General features: G+C 36.7%; 1 protein-coding gene and 1 pseudogene across 4 annotated transcripts in view; one reads left to right on the top strand and one right to left on the bottom strand.

The window, feature by feature from the left end:
- The window catches only part of MICU1 (mitochondrial calcium uptake 1), a 235,893-nt gene that overhangs the window by 172,001 nt on the left and 43,335 nt on the right, over positions 1 to 20,557 (bottom strand). The gene's annotated exons all lie outside the window — the stretch shown is intronic.
- LOC114496211 lies at positions 2,176 to 5,721 on the top strand (annotated as a pseudogene).

The raw sequence follows: 20,557 nt of genomic DNA, 5'->3' as shown, positions 1-20,557 counted from the left end.
AAAGACCCAGTCAGAAATGAAGGACACACTAACTGAAATGAAGAACAATTTACAGTGAGTCAACTGTAGAGGAGATAGAGCTAAGAATCAAATCAGAGATTTAGACTATAACAAAGCAAAAACAACAACAACAACAACAACAAAAAAACCCCAATCAGAACAACAAGAAGAGAAAAAGAATCCAAGAAAAAAATGAGGATAGTTTAAGGATCCTCTGGGAAACTTCAAGTATACCAACATTCGCATCATGGGAGTGCTGGAAGGAGAAGAGAGAGAACAAGAAACTGAAAACTTATTTGAAAAAATAATGACAGAAAATTTCCCTAACTCAGTAAACGAAAGAGACATACAAGTCCCAAATAAGTCCCAAGTAAGATGAACCCAAAGAGGTCCACACCAAGACATCATAATTAAAATGCCAAAGGTTAAAGACAGAGAGAGAATCTTAAAAGCAGCAAGTGAAAAGCAGTTAGTTACCTACAAGCGAGTTGCAATTAGACTGTCAGCTGATTTTGCAAAAGAAACTTTACAGGCCAGAAGCAACTGGCATAAAATATGCAAAGTGATAAAAAGCAAGGACCTACAATCAAGGTTACTCTATTCACCAGAGCTATCATTTAGAATTGAAGGACAGATAAAGAGTTTCCCACACAAGAAAAATCTAAAGGAGTTTGCCACCACTGAACCAATATTATATAAAATGTTAAAGGCTCATCTTTAAGCAGATCAAAACTGTGAACAATAAAATGGTAACAAATACCTACCTATCAATAATTGAATCTAAAAACAAAATAAATGAACAAGCAGAACTGAAACAGAATAGATACAGAGAATGTTTTGATGTTTGCCAGATGGGAAGGGGTTACAGGGGTGCGTGATAAAGGTATAGGGATTAACAGATACAAGTTTGTAGTTACAGAATAGTCATGGGGATGGCTCAGCATAGGAAATAGAGTAGCCAAAGAACATACTTGTATTATCCATGGGTATGGACAACAGTGTAGAGATTATCTGAGTAAGTTGTGGGGGGCGGTCTGAGTGGAAGAGGGAAAGGGGGAAAATTTGGGACAATCGTAATAGCATAAATAAAAAAACAAGATAAATAAGTTCTAGAAATCTACTGTTTAGAATAGTACCTATAGCTACCAACACTGTGTTGTATACTTAAAATTTCGTAAAAGGATAGATCTTACATTAAGTGTTTTATTACCAAAAAATCTGTAATAATAATAAAAATAAGAGGGTGGGAGGAAACTTTTGGAAGTCATGGGAGAATTTTATAACATGGAGTGTGGTATGGGTCACTGGTATATACTTATCTGCAACTCATCAAGTGTATGTATTAATTATGTACAACTTTTTTAAATATACAAAAATTTTAAAGAAAAGTTTGTCACAAAGTTTGTGACAAACTTTGTAACTTGTTGTCACAAGTTACAACATGGGTCAGTCTTGAGGACATTATGGTAAATTAAATAAATCAGCCACAAAAACACAAATACTGTAAGATTCCGCTTCTGTGAGGTAGCTAATATCATCTACCCCATAGAGACAGAAGGTAGAATGGCCGTAGCTAGAAGCAGCAGCAAGGGGGGAGGAAGGAACTGTTGTTTCATAGGTATACAGCTTCAGTTTTACGAGGTGAAAAAGTTGTGGAGATTTGTTTTGACACCATGTGAACACACTTAACACTAATGAACTGTATGCTTAAAAGTTACTAAAATAGTAAATCTTATGTTTATTTTTTACCACAATAAAAATGCACTGAAAGAAGAAATGTGGGACCAAAAGAATCAAAAACAAGTATTCAAATAAAAATTTGTACATAAGTAAAATTCTACAAGAAAGCTTTCCAGTTTCATTCAATTATCAAATGCAATAAAAAACTGAATGTTCAGTAGAAGCCCCTCTGGCTGATTAGAAGTTGAAACTACCCTGGCTGGTATGGCTCAGTGGACTGAGTATGGCCTGTGAACCAAAGGGTTGTGGGTTTTATTCCCAGTAAGGTCACATGCCTGGGTTTTGGGCCAGGTCCCCAGGAGGGGGTGAGCAAGAGGCAACCAAACACTGATGTTTCCCTCCCTCTCTCCCCCTCTCCCTTCCCATCTCTAAATATAAATAAATAAAATCTAAAAAAAAAAACAAGTTGAAACTGACAATCTTTATGAAGCTTTTCCCACCTTCCTTATCAAAGGTAATGACTCCATTTCTTTAAACTCCTACACCATTTATTCAATGAATCATAACATGTAATTTAGTGTTCTGTATGGTTATTTATGTTTTCCCAGAATCCATCTTACTCTTTAACTATTGGGTAGACTCACATGATCCTTGTTTTTACAAATCAAAAACTGTTTGCCCCCTTCCATACAGTCATGCTGAGTTAGCAACCTTAGCTGCCCCCACTGCCTTCTGCCACTTCCTGGCCATGGATCCCCACAAAGTGAGAGAGCTTCAGGCCTTTGTGAAAACATGTCAGCAGGATCTGAGCATTCTGCATACTGAGGAAATGCACTTCCTGGGGGAGTGGGTGGAGAGCATGGGAGGTAAAATACTACCTGCTATTCATGAAGCCAAATTAGAAGAAAATAAGGGAGAAAAAACAGACAGCAAGAAGATGAAGAAATAAGGACAAATAAATGATCAAGTGAGGAAAGTGATCTAGAAATTGACAATAAGGGTGTGATTTAAGCACACTCTGATGCCCCTCGAGAAATAGGAGATGAAAATGTAGAGATAAGACTGAATTCCAGCCAAGATGGAGGCATAGGTAGACAAACTGTGCCTCCTAGCACAACCAAAAGAAGGACAACAAATTTAAAAACAAAAACCAACCAGAACTGACAGAAAATCAAACTGTATGGAAGTCTGACAACCAACGAATTAAAGAAGAAACATTCATACAGACTGGTAGGAGGGGCAGAGACAGGCAGCCGGGCAGAGAGGACTCAAGACAAGGTGGTGGCTGGGGGACCAGGGCAGGCAAGGCAGGCAGCTGGTAGACCGGACCTGGTGAGGCAGCAGATTGTGAACTGGGTGGTCCCACATTTGTGTGCAGATAAACTGGGAGGAACAACTGGGGAGCGAGACAGACCACACAACCCAGAGTTCAAGCATGGGGAAATAAAACCTCAAACCTCTACTGAAAACATCAGTGGGGGTTGAGGCAGAGGGGGAGAAACTCCCAGCCTCACAGAGAGTCCACTGAAGAGACCAACAGGGTCCTAGAATGTATGCAAGCCCACCCACCCAGGAATCAGAACCAGAAGGGCCCAATTTGACTGTGGGTAGCAGGGGAAGTGACTGAAAATTGGCAGAGAGTGGAACAAGTGGCACTGTTCCCTCTCGAAACCCCTCCCCCACATATAGCATCACAACCCAGAGGTGTGAGTTGACCTGCCCTGGTGAACACCTAAGGCTCTGCCCCTTACTACGTAATAGGCACACCAAGACCACCCCCCCCCCCGCCAAAAATTGCCCAAATGAAAAAATGGATCAAAGCTTCAGAAAAAATACAACTAAGCAATGAAGAGATAGCCAACCTATCACATGAACAGTTCAAAACACTGGTAATCAGGATGCTCACAGATTTGGTTGAATATGGTTGCAAGATAGATGAAAAAGTGAAGGCTATGCTAAGTGAAATAAAGGAAAATGTACAGGGAACCAACAGTGACAGGAAGGAAACCGGGATTCAAATCAACAGTGTGGACCATAAGAAAGAAACATTCAGCCAGAAAAGAATGAAGAAACAAGAATTCAAAAAAAAATGAGGAGATGCTTAGTAACCTTCAGGACATCTTTAAACGTTCCAACGTCCGAATTATAGGGGTACCAGAAAGAGAAGAGGAAGAGCAACAAATTGAAAACTTATTTGAACAAATAATGAAGGAAAACGTCCCCAAGCTGGCAAAGGAAACAGACTTCCAGGAAATCCAGGAAACTCATAGTCCCAAAGAAGCTGGACCCAAGGAAGCACACACCAAGGCACATCATAATTACATTAGCCAAGAGTAAAGATAAGAAGAGAATCTTAAAAGCAGCAAGAGAAAAGGAGACAGTTATCCACAAAGGAGTTCCCATCAGACTGTCAGCTGATTTCTCAAAAGAGACCTTGCAGGCAAGAAGGGGCTAGAAAGAAGTATTCCAAGTCATGAAAGGCAAGGACCTACATCCAAGATTGCTCTATCCAGCAAAGCTTTCATTTAGAATGGAAGGGCAGATAAAGTGCTTCTTGGATAAGGCCAAGTTAAAGGAGTTCATCATTACCAAACCCTTATTTTATGAAATGTTAAAGGGACTTATCTAAGAAAACAAAGATAAAAAATATGAACAATAAAATGACAACAAACTCAGTTATTAACAACTGAACCTAAAACAAAAATAAAAACAAAAACAAACTAAGCAAACAAGTAGAACAGGAACAGAATCATAGAAATGGAAATCACGTGGAGAGAGGGGGAAAATGTACAGAGAATAAGTAGCATAAATGGTAGGTAAAAGATACACAGGGGGAGGTTAAGAATAGTATGGGAAATGTAGAAGCCAAAGAACTTAATATATGTGACCCATGGACATGAGCCAAAGGGGAGGAATGCGAGTGAGAGGGGGTGTGCAGGGTGGAGGGGAATAATGGGGGGGAAATGGGACAACTATAATAGCATAATGAATAAAACATTTAAAAAGAAAATGTAGAGATAACCAAGGAGATAATAGATCAGGCAAATGATAAGAAGGTATCTGTTCTAAGTGATGGTGAACTATAGAAATCCATTGACTAGTTCATAGAAGCCATCGAGCTGAATCCTCACTTGGAGATTTTGTATGCCAAGAGAGCCAGTATCACCATCAAATTACAGAAGCCAAATGTTGCTATCTTTGACTGTGACAGAGCTATTGAAATAAAAGCCTGATTCAGCTCAGCCTTATAAATGGCGAGGGAAAGCACACAGACTTCTGTATCCATGGGAAGAAGCAGCCCATGATCTTGCCCTGGAATGCACATTGGATTATGATGAAGATGCTAATGCAATGCTGAAAAGTTCAACCAAGGGCCCAGAAAATTGCAGAACACTGGAGAAAGTATGAGCAGAAATGTGAAATGTGAGAGATCAAAGAAAGAATGGAAAGAGTTAAGAAGACCATGGGAAGACCATGAGAGAGCCCAGAGGAAGGAATAAGCCAGAAGACAATCAGGAGCTCAGTATGGCTCTTTTCCAGGTGGCTTTCCTGGGGGAAAGCCTGGTAATTTTCCTGGAGGAATGCCTGGAATGGGAGGAATGCCTGGACTCAATGAAATTCTCAGTGACCTAGAGGTTCTTGCAGCCAGCCACGCAGAATCCAGAAATTATGGTGGCCTTCCAGGATGTGCTCAGAACCCAATAAATATGTCAAAATACTAGAGCAACCCAATGGTTGTGAATCTCATTAGTAAATTGTCAGCCAAATTTGGAGGTCAAGTTTAATGCCCTTCTAACAGATAAAGCCCTTGCTGAAGGAAAAGCAACTTGGATCGCCCAATGAATGTCCCAATAATACAAACCAGTGTACCTCTCACCTTCTCATGAAGCAAGCTGCAGTGTGTTGAAGAGAATCCTTACCCCTCTGTCCCAAATGCAGCTGCAACATTTTACAGTGGTTTGCCATTTTGGTATTCTCTCAGAGAATTTTTTCCTACTAGGAATTATAAATTTTAAACACTTTTAAACCTTAAAAGTATTTTTTTTAATTAAAAGGGTATGTTTAACCCTATATTTTTCTTTTCTACTTATAAAAAAAACCTGTCAAATATAAGCAATGTTCTATGGTTCAACCTAAAAGATAAGGTCATTAAAAAGAGAATGGACACTGCATTCTTTCCTTTTAAGTATCCAGAGTTCCTAACCCAGTGCCTTACATAGAGAAAGCATGCAATGTGTTTGTTACTGATTAAAGAAAACAAATGGAAATCCTCATCTACTATGTTGATCTGAAATGGGGTTAGGAAAAAATACATTGGGATTAAGATACTGTAATGTAAGAACATTCTTTTTCCCCCCTTTCTATTGAATTTATTGGAGTGACACTGGTTAACAAAATTATACAGGTCTCAGGTACATAACTCTATAACACATCATTTGTACATTGTATTGTGTGACTGTCCCAAGTCAAGTCTCCACCCATCACCATTTATATCCCCCCTCCCCCCATACCCTCCTGCACTTCCTTCTATCACCATCTCCCAGCGATCACCTACACTGTTATCCTTGTCCACAAGTTTCTTCTATTTTACTCAATCCCTTCACACCTCCATCTAGCTTCCCCTAAAGCTTATGATAACATTCTCAATGTATTCCTTTCACATGACTATTCAGAAATTTGAATCAATAGTTTTTATTTCATTTACTTACAAGTAATATTTTCTAAATACTAACAAAGGCAAGGAATTATTTGAACTTGTAAGCAAGAACAATTTATTTTTAAAGGCTAAAAATAAAAAAAAATGTTTGTAAAGGCCTAAAAATAAAGAAGTTTTGAAAAGCAACAAGAAACTACCACACTGACCTAATACTTTACTCCAACCTGGTCCAAAAGACCTTTCTACCATAGCTCAAATTTTCTTTAAACCTGGACCAAATGACATACTGATCATTTCAATGCTTTATTTCCCTTAGAAAACTCTTGATAGCTAAAAGATAATGGGCTGATAAAGTGGAGACCTAAGCTATCTATCTAGGAGACAGCTTTCATTCAATTCATCATTCAAATGCTTAAGGCCTATACTAGTTGCTAAGATGAAAATGAATAAGACTGTCTCTGTCTTCAAAACGTAGACAATCAATAGGGAAAACAAACACACCGATAAAAGAATAAGTAAGAACACAGAAAAAGGTCATGAAAAATCTCCTGGAAGGGGTGATTTATGAGGTGACTTCTCAAAAACCTAAAATTCTAAAACAGAAAATCTATAGACATTCAGTATCATCTGGTATAACAGGAACTACCCTAACCACATTGTTTTATTCAGTTCGATTAATTAAACAGCATTTATAATTTCTTCTGTAAAACTTACTGGTTGATATCCATGATACTCTATGAGCTCACATATAGTTGACAGATTATACCCTATTACATCATACAACTTGTACCACCTTAGGACTTGCATGCTTACAAGAATCACTTTGTTTTTTCCTATATTATTCCTGATAGTCGAAGCCATTGCAGTATGACATAATAATAATAATAATAATAATAATAATAATAATAATAATAAAACATTACAGAACGTATAAAATACAGAAAGAGGACTTCTTCCAACTACAATGGAGTAACTGCACTAGATTTGCCTTTCTACAGAGAGAAAAAAAACTACAGAACACTGAACAAAATATTTGGAACAAACATCTTCAAATATTGAACAATATATAACAACTCTCTGAGAGAAGTTAGGCATATAATTGCCTTGAAGTTCTGTTGGAAGCCATTTTATTTTCAGATCATGAACAAGATTCCAAGAAAACAGAGTAATCATGCTAAGTTGAGAAGACAGGTCAAAGTTTGGAGAGTATGAGGTAACTTGAGTTGGTGAGGAGAGGACCAGAGAAAGGAAGTTAACAAAGAAAAAGTTCCACAAATCACTGGGGTCTCCTGAGTTAAAAATTAAGTAGTGCATTTTTAGGATTAAATTATCCAAAATTGGGCAAATAACAATTACCAAGGAATTGTAGGCCAAATAACTTCTGGAACTCACAAGTGGGAAATGTTCAAATTAACATCCTGCCAACATGAAAATCAGTATTTCTAAAGGAAAACAACAAAATCCAGACACTTGACAATGTAGTATTCACAATGTAAAATAACCAATAAAATAATTATTAAACACATGTCAGCAAGATGGTGGAATAGGAAATCCCAGTCTTTCTCACCACAGAAACACTGGTTAATGTTGATAGATCAAAATACCTTTATGAAATTTCCTAAATCCAGTTAAGAAGTTGTAGTACACCAGCAAGCACAATGCCAAGAACAGAAACATTGAAATGAGTAAGAGGAGCAATTTCACTTTACTTATGCCAGCCCCTCCCCCAAACAAGCACAGCCCACTGAAAGTGAACAGCACAGACTCCTCCCACAGGGAGGACAGAGGAGAACAGAATGGGTGTCCAACATTTCAACTATTCAGAGGCTGTCCAGGAACTAGTTTCTGCTCACCTCACTTACAGCACCAACTGAAGTGGCACAATTTGCATGCCTGGGGGCCACTGAGAACAAAGAAGAACAGAAGGTGGTTTGCCACTGCTGGAGTAACTGGGAAAAGGTGTTTCTCCCTCAGATGGGAAGGAAAGAAGTAGAATGTGTATCTGGCATTCTAGCTCTTCACAGGGCTGCCTGAAGGATTGGTATCTACCTCACCTGACTTTGGGTGCTGAAGGGAAACTGACATATTTTGAATGCTTCGTGGCTGATAAGACAGTGGGATGGGTTTTGCTGTAGATCAGAGAATCTTCAGTGTCGCAGACAAACACCAGAGGGACCAAGACATTACAAACTCCTGAAAAAGGAAATGGCAAGACTCTAATTGGGAAATTGCCCCCCAGAGCCAGAGAAGTTGTATCTATCCGAAAAAGGTTTCAGAGGTACCCAGAATCTACAGTTGGACTGAGAGCTGAGAGTATTTACCTATATTAAACCAGTATGTAAACATTGGGATATGGGGCTGATTCTTCAAAAACACAGACCTCAACATCAAGTTACAAGACAGACGGACACACACACCCACATAGAAATGCAGCCCAAACACAGGAACAAAATAAATCTCCAGAAGCTGATCCTAAAAACCAGGAATATTAATTATCTAAAAAATAGTTCAAAATACCCATTATAAAGATGCTCTATAAGCTCAAGAAAACAATGCACTAAAAATGAGTATTCCAAGAGATAAAAATATTTTTAAAAGCATACTGAAATTCTAGCACTGAAGAATATAATTACTGACCTGAAAAATTCAAAAGCAGATTTGATCAAGCAGAATAAAGAATTCAATAAATCAAACACAGATCATTTGAAATTATCCAGTCAGAGGAACAAACACAAAAGGAAATGAAGAAATCCTAAAGGATTTTTTTCCCATGAACTCTGGGCTTTTATTTTGGCAATGACAATCATGCAAATGTTACATTCTTATATTCTTCCTTCTCCCTTATTTCTCTTTCCCTACCAAGGCCTTTTTAAGCCTAAGGGATTTATGGGACAAAGTCAAGAAGACCAATACATTTATTGTAGGAGATCCAGAAAAAGAAGGGAGAGAGAGAAATGGGTAGAAAGTTTATGTAAAGAAATTATGGCCCAAAAGTTCTTGAATTTAGGGAAGTTATTGGACATCCAAATTGAAGAATCCCAACAGATTCCCTATAGGAGGAATCCAAGGAAATCCACATGCAGAAACAGTATAATCAAACTGTTTAAAGTCAAAGACAAAGGGAGAAATTTAAAAGCAGTAGGAAAAAAGCGGCTCATTATGCACAAAAGGACTCCTTAAGACCATAATCAGATTTCTTGGTAGAAACCTTGCCAGACAATAAAGGAATAGCATGACATATAGAAAGTGCTCATAAAAAAAATGCCAACCCACAATACTATAACTGATTAAAAAACAAAACAAAATTTTAAAAACCTATCCTTTAAAAATTAAGGAGAAATAAAGATATTCTGAGATAAACAAAAACTGAGAGAGTTCAGCAGTACAAAACCTGAATTACGAAACATGCTAAACAAACAAAAAACCCTACACTGCTATATAAAAATATGCAAAAGTTTATAAAGCTTGCTGGTGAAGATAAATAAACAAGCAAACACAGAATACTGTTATTATGGTGATGTGTAAATCACTTTAAATTTTGTAACATGTTAAAAAGATCAAGTATAAAAAATACTTTAACTACAAAAATAAGTTACTGGACACACAATATAAAAAGAAAATTCTGACACATAACACAGTAGCCCCTTAAAAATTTATTAGATTAAAATGAGACAAGCAAATGAGACACCAAATCATAGACTCTGTAATGATGGAATAAACAGAAAAAAAACTTTTAAAAAATATGATTATAAACATTAAAACATTTAAAGGAAAACATAACATAAAGAAGAGAAAATCAATGATACTTTTTAAATGGTACTTCTAGAGATTAAAAATACAATGTCTCAATATTTTTAAAAATCACTAAGTAGACTTAACAGATAAGATACTGAAGAAAAACAAATCAATAACCTTGAAGAGAAAACAATAAGAACTTCCAAAACTGAAGCACAGAGAGAAAAAAGGCTGTACAACATATAAACATTACCTTGCTGATATGTGGGATAAAATCAGATGGTTTAATAAAGTCCAGAAAGTGTATATGAAGGGACTAGGGAGGCAAAAAAGTCTGATGAAGACATAATGAACAAAAATTGTTCAAATTTCATGAAAACTAAAATCTCAAAGTCCAAGAAAATTAACATATCCTAAACAAACACAAACTAAACAGCACCAAAACACATTATAATCAAGCAGTTGAAAATAAGTGATAAATATCATAAAAGTAAGCCAGGGAAAAAGATAGAGATCATACATAAAAACAAAGATAAGAATTACCATTTACTTTTTATTAAACAACTGAAGACATGATTCAGCAATTCCACTTCTGGTCAGATACTCACAAGAAGTGAAAGCAAGGACTTGAAGAAATATTTATTCATGAATATTCATAACAGCATTATTCACTAAAACCAAAAGGTGAGGACAACCCAAGTATCTACTGGCAAACGAATGCATAAACAAAATGATATATGTACAACAGAAAATTATTTCACCTTTAAAAGGAAGGAAATTCTGGCACATGCTATGGATGAACCATGAAATTTTTATGATAAATGAAATAAGCCAGAAACAAAAAGGCCTTGTATTCTCCCAATTACACAGGTACTAGAATAGTCAAATTCATAGATTAAAATACCAGGGATGAGGGTGAAGTAGAATACAAGGGGAATGGGGGGAAGGAAAGTAAAAAATTATTATTTATTGGGTATAGAATTTCAATTTGGGATGATGACAAAGTTCTGGAGATGGATGCTGATGATGGTGGCACAATAATGTGAATGTACTTAATGTCACAGAACTTAAAATGGTTAAAGTGCTAATATTTTATGCTATGTATATTTTACATAGCACAGTAAAAAAGGATACTTGGTCATAATAAGGATACTAAATTGAAAAAAAAAAGTAAAACCAAAAATACAGCTAAAAGCAATTGAATGACATTATTTTTAAAATCTGTATTTTTATTTCATATTTCATTTATTTATTTTTTATTGTTGTTCAAGTACAGTTGTCTCCATTTTCACTCCACCATGCCCACTTGCCCCACCCATCTCTACCTCCTACCCTTGAATCTGCCCCTTTTAGCTTTGTCCATGTGTCCTTTATACATGTTCCTTGATGGCCCTTCTTCATTTTCCCCCTACTCTTCCTCTCCCTCCACCCCTCTGGTTACTGTCAGTTTGTTCTTTATTTTAATGCCTCTGGTTACATTTTGCTTATTTGTTTGTTTTATCAATTAGGTTCCACTTATTGGTGAGATCATATGGTATTTGTCTTTCACCACCTGGCTCATTTCACTTAGCATAATGCTGTCCAGTTCCATCCATGCTGTTGTAAAAGGTAGGAGCTCCTTCTTTGTTTCTGCTGCATGGTATTTCATTGTGTAAATGTGCCATAGTTTTTTTAACCACTCATTTACTGGTGGCCACTTAGGTTGCTTCCAGCTTTTGGCTATTGTAAATGGTGCTGCTGTGTACACTGGGGTTCATAGGTTCTTTTGAATTGGTGTTTCAGGATTCTTAGGGGACAATCACAGCAGTGGTATTGCTGGGTCAAAAGTCAGTTCCATTTTTAGTTTTCTGAGGAAATTCTCTACTGTTTTCCATAGTGGTTGGACCAGTCTGCATTCCCACCAACAGTGCACTAGGGTGCACTTTTCTCCACAACCTCTCCAGCACTTGTTGTTTGCTGATTTGTTTATAATGGCTATTCTGACTGGTGTGAAGTGGTATCTCATTGTGGTTTTAATTTGCATCTCTCTGATGGCTAGTGAAGCTGAGCATCCTTTCATATGTCTCTGGGCCCTCTGCATGTCCTCCTTTGAGAAGTGTCTGTTTAGGTCCTTTGCCCATTTTTTAAATTGGGTTGTTTGTCTTCCTGGAGTGAAGTTGTTTGAGTTCTATACGTATTTTGGAGATCAATAAAACCCTTGCCTGAGGTATCATTTGCAAATACATTTTCCCATACGGTTGGTTCCTTTTTCATTTTACTGAAGTTTTCTTTAGCCACACAGAGCTTTTTATTTTGATGAAGTCCCATTTATTTACTCTTTCCTTATGTCCCTTGCTTTAGGGGATATGTCAGTGAAAATGTTGCTGCACGGAATATCTGAGATTTTCCTACCTATGTTCTCCTCCAGGACTTTTATGCCGTCACTACTTACATTTATATTTAAATCTTTTATCTATCTTGAGTTTATTTTTGTGTATAGTGTAAGCTGGTGGTTGAGTTTAATTTTTTTGCATGTAGCTGTCCAGATCTCCCAACACCATTTGTTGAAGAGGCTGTTTTTACTCCATTTTATGCTTCTGCCCTCTTAGTTGAATATTAATTGATCATACACACTTGGGGTTATTTCTGGGCTCTCTATTCTATTGCATTGGTCTACATTTCTGTTCTTATGCTAGTACCAGACTGTTTTCATTACTGTGGCCTTGTAATATAGTTTTATATAAGGTATTGTGATCTCTTGTACTTTGTTCTTTCTGAAAATTATTGCAGCTCTTCAGGGTCATTTATGGTTCCACATAAATTTTTGAAATGTTTTTTCTATATCTCTAAAATATGTCATTGGTATTTTAATAGGGATTGCGTTAAATCTATAAATTGCTTTGGGTAATATGGACATTTTGATGATGTTAATTCTTTCAATCCATGAATGTAGTACATGCTTCCATTTGTTTGTGTCTTCCTTAATTTCTCTCTTCAGTGTTGTGTAGTTTTCTGAGTACATGTCTTTTACCTCCTTGGTTAGGTTTATTCCTAGGTACTTTATTTTTCTTGATGCTATAGCAAATGGGATTTTTCCCCTTATTTCTGATTCTGATATTTTGTTGTTGGCATACAAAAATGCCTTAAGTTTTTGAATACTGACTTTTAATCCTGCTGTTTCACCAAATTCACTTATTAGGTCGAGTAGTTTTTTGGTGGAGTCTATAGAGTGTTCTATGTACGCTATCATATCACCTGCAAACAATGGCAATTTTGCTTCCTCCTTTTCAATTTGGATGCCTTTTATTTCTATTTTTGTCTGATTGCTGTGGCTAGGACTTCCAATACTATGCTGAATAGAGGTGGTGAAAGCAGACATCCTTGTCTTGTTCCTGATCTTAGTGGGAAAGCTTTTAGTTTTTGCCCATTGAGTATGATGTTGGCTGTAGGTCTCTCATTTACGGCCTTTAGTATGTGGAGGTATGCTCCTTCTACTCCTACTTTGCTGGGTGGTTTCATCATAAATGGGTGTTGTACCTTATCAAATCCTTTTTCCGCATCTATTGATATGATCATGTCATTTTTGTCTTTTGTTTATGTGATGTATTACATTTATTGATTTGTGAATAATGTACTATCCTTGCATCCCTGAGATGAATCCCACTTGGTCATGGTGTATGATCTTTTTAATATATTGCTGGATGTGGTTTGCCAATATTTTATTAAGGATTTCCGTGTCTATGTTCTTCAGTGATACTGGCCTGTAGTTTTCTTTGTTATGTCTTTATCTGGCTTTGGGATTAGAATGATGCTGGCCTCATAAAAAGAGTTTGGGAGTCTTCCCTCTTCTTGGATTTTTGGAATAGTCTGAAGAGGGTAGGGCTTAGCTCTCCCTTAAATGTTTTATAAAATTCTCCTGTGAATCCATCCAGTCCAGGGCTTTTGTATTCTGGAAGTTTTTTGATTAGTGCATCGATTTCATCAACTGTTATTGGTCTGGTGAGGCTTTCTGCTTCTTCTTCATTCAGTTTTGGGAGATTATATTTTTCTAGAAATTTGTCTATTTCACCCTGGTTTTCAAATTTCTTGGCATATAGTTCTTCATAGTAACTTCTCACAGTTCTTTGTAACTCTGTGGTATCAGTTGTAATCTCTCTTCTTTCATTTCTGATTTTGTTTATTTGAATCCTTTCTCTTTTTCTTCATGAGTCTGCTTAAAGGCTTGTTGATTTTGTTTCTCTTTTCAAAGAACCAGATCCTGGATTTATTGATCCTTAGGATCATGCTTTTAGCCTCTATGTCATTTAATTCTGCTCTGACCTTGGTTATTTCCTTTCTTCTACTTGCTCTGGGCTTTGTTTGCCATTGTACCTCCAGTTCTTGTAGATGTAGGGTTAGGTTGTTTATTTGAAATGTTTCTTTCTTAGGTAGGCCTGTATGGCTATGAATTTCCCTCTCAGGACTGCCTTTGCTGTGTCCTGTAAGTTTTGGACTATTATGTGTTTATTTTCATTTGTTTCCAGAAACTTTTTCATTTCTTCCTTTATCTCATTATTGACCCACTCACTGTTTGATAGCATGTGATTCAATCCCTATGAATTTGAGTGTTTTTGAGTTTTTCCTTGAGGTTGGTTTCCAGTTTCAGACCCTTGTGGTCCAAGAAAATGCCTGATATGATTTCAACTTTCTTGAATTTGTTGAGGCTGGGTTTGTGTTCTATTATGTGGTCTATGTTTGAAAACGTCCCGTGTGCATTCGAAAAGAATGGGTACTTTGTTTCTTCGGTATGAAATGAAGTCCATTTGATCTAGGGCATTGTTCAATGTCGCAATATCTTTGTTGATACTTTGTTTGGAAGATCTACCTATTTTTGACAGTGGGCTGTTAAAATCCCCTAGAATAAGTGTGTTGCTGTCTATATCCTTCTTGAAATCCTCCAAGATTTTCCTTATATATTTGGGTGCTCCTATGCATATATGGATACATATATGTTTACAATGTTTATGTCTTCTTGATGGATTCTTCCCTTGAGTATCAAGAAGTGCCCTTCAGTGTCTCTTTTTATGGCCTTTGTTTTGAAGTCTATTTTGTCTAATGTAAGTATTGCTACACCAGCTTTTTTTTCCTGTCCATTTGCTTGGAATATTCATTTCCAACCCTTCACTTTCAGTCTGTGTAGGTCTTTTTTTGGGGGGGGGCGTCTCTTATAGGTAGCATATGTGAGGGTCATGTTTTCTTATCCATTCAGCTACCCTATGTCTTTTGATTGGAGCATTTAATCCATTCATATTTAATGTTATTACTGATAGGTATTTATTCATTTCCCCCTCTTTGTACCTGTGTCCCTCCCTCTCTCTCTTACTGTTTTTCTTCCTCTTCTTGTAGCAGTCCCTTTTGCCTATCTTTTAGTGCTGGTTTGGTGGGGGTGTCTTCTTTCAGCCTTCTTTTGTCTGGGAAACTCCTTACTTTGCCTTCCATCTTAATTGAGAGCCCTGCTGGGCAGAGTAGTCTTGGTTGCAGTCCTTTGCTTTTCATTACTTGGAATATTTCTTGCCATTCTCTCCTGGCCTTTAGTCTGTCTGTTGAGAGATCAGCTAAAAGCCATATCAGGGCTCCCTTGTATGTTACTTCCTGTTTCTCCCTTGCTGCTTTTAAGATTCTCTCTTTATCTATAAAAGTTGGCATTTTAATTATGATGTGTCTTGGAGTGGACCTCTTTGGGTTCATCTTGATTGGGACCCTCTGCACTTCCTAAACTTGAGTGGTTTTTCCCTTCAAGTTCAGAAAGCTTTCTCTCATTTTTTTTTTAAACAGGGTATCTATCCCTTGCTCCTTCTAGTATTCCTATGATTTGAATGTTGTTGCATTTCATGTTGTCTTGCAGTTCCCTTAAGTTATCTTCATATTTTTTTAGTCTTTTTTTGAGCAGGTTCTCTATCTGGGTATTTCTACCTTGTCTTCCAGCTCACTAATTTGGTTCTCTGCTTTATCCAGCATGCTTGTAATTCCTTCTAGTATGTTTTTAATTTCAGAAATTGTATTCTTCATTTCTTCATGGTTTTTGTTTATAGTTTCTATTTCCTTTTTCATATTGTTGTAGTTTTCACTCAGTTTCTTATAGTTGTCTGAATTCCTTGAGCATCCTTATAATGATTCTTTTGAATTCTTTATCTGATAGTTTGCTTGCCTCCATTTCATTTCACTCTTTTAGTGGGGAGTCTTCCATCCCTTTTGATTGCAGGTTCTTTCCTTGTCTCCCCATTTTAGGTGACTCTTTAGGTGTTTCTGTGATTCCTGATGCTCTGCTTTGCTAGCTGTCTTTATAGGGTGAACTTCTATGGTAGGAGTTCTGTGGGACTCAGTGGTGTGGTCTCTTTGATCTCCTTGTCTGGATGTTCTAGGGTTGCTCTTTCCTCCATTTGTGTGGGTTCTCCTGTTGTACTTGGGTTTTACCTGTTAGTGGCTCCTTTGTTGGTGGGTTACCTCCTCCAGCAGGTTTACTGGTATTCATAACTCCTACCTTATCTTGTATGTGATCAGGGACTGGGCAAAGGCAAAATGGATTATGATAGCAGCACAGTATTTTATGGGATTTAAAGTACCAAGAAGAAGAAAACAGGCGATGCTTTGGAGAAGTACAGCAATAACTGTGACATTTCACCCAACTAGCCACTTTTTATAAAAGGTGAAAAAGAGATAAGACTCATATTAGAGGGGAAAAAGAATGTGAGCTGACTCCAGAAAGCAGAGTGCTTATGCGAGGTTAGATGGTGAAATAAGTAAGAGCAAGGGATAGAAACTTGGCATAGTGTTCGAGAGAATAAAGTTAACCACAATAGTAATAACACTCAGGAAAATAGTGAAATGGACCAAGATCAGGGAAGGGTGCTGTGTGGGAATTGGAATAATAATAATACTATGACAAGAAATATATGATTGTCTGTTCTTAAACATCCTCTGCAATCTTTGGCTTCTAAACTTCATATAAGCTGGGATGCTGTTGCGTGTTCACTGTGTTCTTCAGAAGACTGGCTAGGTGTCCCAGCTGGGTGCATGAGCAAGGAGGTTGTGCTCCCACCTACCACGCTGCCACCTTCTATCCTGAATAACATCCTTAAAGTTCTAGAAAGAAAAAAAGTCAATCTAGAATTCTGTATTAGTGAAAATATCCTTCAAAAGTGAAGGCAAAATAAAAACAGTTCTAGACAAAAGCTGACAGGATCCAACCTCAGCAAATAAGCTCCTACTAAATGAAGGACTTCAGGCTGAACAAGAATGATATTAGGTAAATGATTTAGCCAGTGTCGACCCCAGGTGTTCAGATTCCAAATCCTAAATCCTTACTACTATATCTCAGTATCTTTTTTGAGATTGAGAAAGTGGGATTGTGACAAATGTTCCTGTTCCAACAGTACTCCAGCATGGTTTCTAAAGATTATATTTAAGTCAATTCAAGTTACTGAATTTAGGTAGTATACCTAGTATGTAAGACCTAACTGTATATCTCAGAACACACTCATTTTTGTTTGCCAGCATATATTCCAAATTGTATAGTTTGTTATTTACCTATTTCAAAACTATCTATCATGACACCCATTAAATGTATGATATTTATTTTTTGTTAAAGAAAAGAACTAGGGATGAAAAATACAGATTTTTTTCTCATAAAGTCATCCATTACTGCAATTTGATTTGAATCATGTATCTAGATATGATTTAGATATTATATTTGTAAAGTTTAAAATGTTAAAGTCCTTGACCATTTTTAGATAGTTCCAATTTAATAGTATACATTTATTATATACACACAATGATATATTTTTAACTTTATTTATATTGTTGACACTATTAGAAATGTCTCCATTTTCCCCCTCTTGGCCTGCCTCCACCTAGCTCCTGTCTCCCTTCCCTCTGGCCATGATCACACTGTTGTTTCTGTCTATGGGTTATGAATATATGCTTTTCGGCTAATCCTTTCACTTTCTGTATTAGACTTTTTTAGATCAAACATATTGCTCTTTTGTAGTTGAAATTTATGAATTTTAAAGTTTTAAGTTTTAATTAACAATTATATAGTACCTTCTTTTTTAAGCCACATATACATTATTTTATTGTTTCACAGCTACCCCCAGATCTAAAGGACACTAACATTCCTCCAGATCTGGGAGCAAGCCATGAATGAGGTACTCTGTCCTATATGGACAGCCACTCTAGAAATACTGCCAGCTCCTCATACCTTTTCAAAGTTACAGAAAGGAAAAGTCTATAGAGCAAAAGCAAGAAAAATGACAAAGCAAATTGGTTCTTTCTACTGGCATTAAAATTATTTTCTGGCCTATAGTCTCAACTATTTTTTTATCCTTACCTGAGGATATGCTTATTGATTTTTAGAGAGAGAAAGAGAGAGGGAAACATCAATGTGAGAGAGGAACATCAACTGGTTGCCACCCGTACACACCCCAATCGGGGATTGAACCTGCAACCTAAGTATGTGCCTTCACCAGGGATCAAACCCACAACCTTTTGGTATACAGGGTATCACTCCAACCAGCTGAGCCACCCAATCAGGTACAATCTCATTCCTTTTAAAGTCTATGCTCCCATGCACATTTCTTTCTTTTAAAAAATTATTTTTAAATTACCGTTGACATACAATATTACATTAGTTTCAGATGTACAACCCAGTGATTAGACATTTATATAACTTACAGTGATAATCCCAATACATATAATACTCATTTTATGCCATACATAATTATTACAATACTACTGACTATATTCCCTATGCTGTACTTTACATCCCCATGATTTTTCTGTAACTACAAATTTGTACTTCTTAATTGCTTCATTTTTTTCACCATCCCACCATGCCCTCTCCTATCAAGCAACCATCAAAATGTTCTCTATATCTGTGAGTCTGTTTCTCTTGAACTTATTTGTTTTTTAGATTCCACATATAAGGGAAATCATCTGGCATTTGCCTTTCTCTGTCTGACCCACTTCATTCAGCACAATATCCTCTACTGCACAGGTGGCAAACACAAGGCCCTCCACCTTGTTTTATCCAGCCCAGCACCTTGTTTCTACCCAGCGGCAGTGCCAAGTTCTTGCTCAACTGTTGAGGAGTAGTTACATTTATACAGTCCTAAAATTACATTCAGCCCTTTGAAGGCAACCACGAGGCTGATGTGGTCCCTGGTGAAAATGAATTTGACACCCTTGTTACTGGATCCATCCATGGTATTGCAGGTGGCAAGATTTCATTGGTTTTTATGGCTGAATCATATTCCATTGTACATATGCACCACTTCTTATCTATTCATTTATTGATGGGCACCTAAGCTGCTTCCATATTTTGGTTATTGTAAATAATGCTGCAATGAACATATGAATGTATTTGTCTTTTCAAATTTGGTGTTTGGGGTTTCTTCAGATAAATACCCAGAAGTGGAATTGTGGAGCCCTTCTTCATCTCATTTTATGGCCTTTGCTTGAAAGTTTATTTTGTCTGGTATCAATATTACTACCCCAGGTTTTTTGTTTTTATGAACTATCTTTTTCCATCCCTTTACTTTCACTTTGTGTCTTTCAATCTAAAATGAGTCACTCGTAGACAGCATATCTAATGGTCTTATTTTCTTATCCATTCAGCCACCATATGTGTTTTGATTGGAGCATTTACCCATTTTCATTTAAAGTAATTGTTTACAGCTATGTATTTATTGATTATTATTCATATTTTTTACCTTTTTTCACCTTCTTTTAAAAAAAGACTCTTTAACATTTCTTGTAATACTAGTTTGGTGATGATGAATTTTTTTAGCTTTTTCTTGTCTGGGAAGTTCTGTATTTGTCCTTCAATTCTAAATGATAGCTTTTCTGGGTAGAGTAATCTTGGTTGTAGATCCTTGCTTTCCATCACAATGAATATTTCATGCCCAGCCCTTCTGGCTTGAAATGTTTCTGTTGAGAAATTAGCTGACAGACTAATAGGAGCTCCCTTGTAGGTAACTAATTGCTTTCTCTTGCTGCTTTTACAATTCTCTCTACCTTTAATCTATGGCATTTTAATTATGATGTGTGTTGGTATGGGCCTCTTTGGGTTCATGTTGTTTGGGAGTCTTGGTCTCCCAGACTTGTATTTCTATTCACCAGGTTAGGGAAGGTTTCTGTCATTATTGTTTCAAATAGGTTTCCAATTTCTTGCTCTCTCCCTTCTCCTTCCAGCATTCCCATGATGCAAATGTTGGTAGTCTTTAAGTTGTAACAGAGGCTCCTTAAACTATACTCATTTTATAGTATCTTCTTTTTAAGAGAACTTTAAATTTCACTTCTTAGGGAAAAATTATATTTCTGCTCATTTAACAATTAAAGAAAAGATAGAAAAATATTTAAAAGTTAAATGGCAAGCCATATGCCTATATCCTCTGACAAGATAACTCATAATTAATTTAGATAGTCATTGCTATTGATCCTGATCTCAGCATAAACAAGAAAAGTTCAATA

Source organism: Phyllostomus discolor, chromosome 5 (genome assembly GCF_004126475.2).
Source record: "Phyllostomus discolor isolate MPI-MPIP mPhyDis1 chromosome 5, mPhyDis1.pri.v3, whole genome shotgun sequence".
Lineage (NCBI taxonomy): Eukaryota > Metazoa > Chordata > Mammalia > Chiroptera > Phyllostomidae > Phyllostomus > Phyllostomus discolor.
The sequence above is the reverse complement of the archived record's forward strand: the minus strand, read 5'-3'. Positions and strand labels throughout refer to the sequence as shown.